Raw genomic sequence first — 1,847 nt, 5'->3', positions numbered from 1 at the left:
GGGGGGGGGGGGGGGGGGGGTCACTGCAAGGCATCATTGAGCGGGAATTTCACCCCCAACCTCTGACACAGAATCATGATCTGGACCACCTTGAGTCTTGTACAGTGTGTGTGTGTGTGTGTGTGTGTGTGTGTTTGCGTGCGTGTGTGCGTGCGTGCGTGCGTGCGCGGGCGCGAGCGCTCCTGTGTGAAGGTTTTAGGCTCTAAAAGTAAATTGAGGAAGTTTTCAAACCATGAATAGTTTTTTATTAAAAACCTGAATCAGACCAGTATTTGCTGTGACTCCCCTTTACCTTTAAACTGGCTCGAATTCTCCTCAGTACACCTGTTCACAGTTCTTCAGGTTCTTGTCAGGTAGCTTGATCCAGCTTCTTAGAGAACCTGCCTCAGTTCTTCAGTCTCTTCATGTGATCCAGACGGACTCCATGATGCTGAGATCAGGACTCTGTGGGGCCAGACCATCTGCTGCAGGACTCCTGGTTCTCCTGGTCTCTGAAGATAGTTCTTTATGACTCTGGCTGTTCGGACTCCCTGTCCTGCTGCAGGATGAATCTGGACCAATCATACGCCTCCTGATGATGATGATGATGATGATGATGATGATGATGATGATGATGATAATGTTGAAGAAGAGTCTCCACTCTGGTGAGGCCAATACAAACCCCTTGACATCAGTTCTGCAGTGGTTCAGTGAATCTTGTTCAGTGTGAGAGACAGATTAAATCAGAGGTCAGAAGCACATAGCCTATCCTAGATTTCCCACAATGCACCTGGATAGTTTCTTTCATCAGAGCCACATTTCTCAAACCACTCATGTTCAGTTTGTAGCACAGAAATTAGTATCATCACCTCGACATCAGACCACAGGAAACACCCTCTGATGGTTTTAATCAGGGACAGTATGAAAACCATCAGCTCTCTTTACAACAGTTAAACTACAGACCAGATCCAGATCTCAGGATCAGCTCTGGGACCAGAACTCTGACATCTGTCCTCCAACAGGAAAACTGTGTCACTATAACAACAGGCAGCATTACAGTACAGATCCCCACTGTCTTTAATGATCTCTTATTGATTGATTTATTTGATGTAAACCAGATTCCATCACAACAAAGAGACTGCATGGACTGTTATGTCTCACAGTGATGATGTTACAGACATGAATCAGACATGAGAACACAAAATGAAACTAAAGTAACTCCAGCACAGTGTAATACAAACTGTACATATTCACTACATACATGTTTATAGAAATACAACAGCAGTCAGTCCTGTGTTCTGCCTTTCGTCCACATCATCAGACCTCCTGTCCTCTCTTCAGTCTCTCTGCAGCCTGATCCGTCCTGACAGTCTCCTGCAGACATTCAGACGTGTGTGTTTGTGTGTGTGTGTGTGTGTGTGTGTGTGTGCGTGTGTGTGTGTGTGTTGGGACTCATTCAAGAGACCAAATGTTTCTTTGCTCCACAGACAAAGGAACTCATTTCCCCAGTTCCTCACTGTTCACACCTGGGGACGACCCTCCCCCAGGGACCTCACTTACCAGTCAGTGTTGGTTAGTGTGTGACATATGACTCCCCAAGGTGTCACCAAACAAAACCTTCTCCTTCTCTCTTTTCTCTTCTCAGCTCTTCAAGGAGCACCAAGGCCCCAGTGCAGGTCAGCCCTGCTACCTGAGAAACCAGCTCTCTTACCGGCCTGCTCACAGCAGCCTGCAAACTTAAGTGAACCAAGTTCTCCTTAGAATCGGCAGCTACAACACAAGGTCAGCCAGCTGATTTTCCAAGCAACGGGAGCCACAGCAGAGTTAGCAAGGAACGGCTAACTCTGTGAGGACAAAGCCAGACAGGA

The sequence above is a fragment of the Seriola lalandi genome, unplaced genomic scaffold (assembly GCF_002814215.2).
Source record: "Seriola lalandi dorsalis isolate HSWRI2012SDOR001 ecotype SW California unplaced genomic scaffold, Sedor1 jcf7180002054575, whole genome shotgun sequence".
Classification (NCBI taxonomy): Eukaryota; Metazoa; Chordata; class Actinopteri; order Carangiformes; family Carangidae; genus Seriola; species Seriola lalandi.
This window is presented reverse-complemented; position numbering follows the sequence as displayed.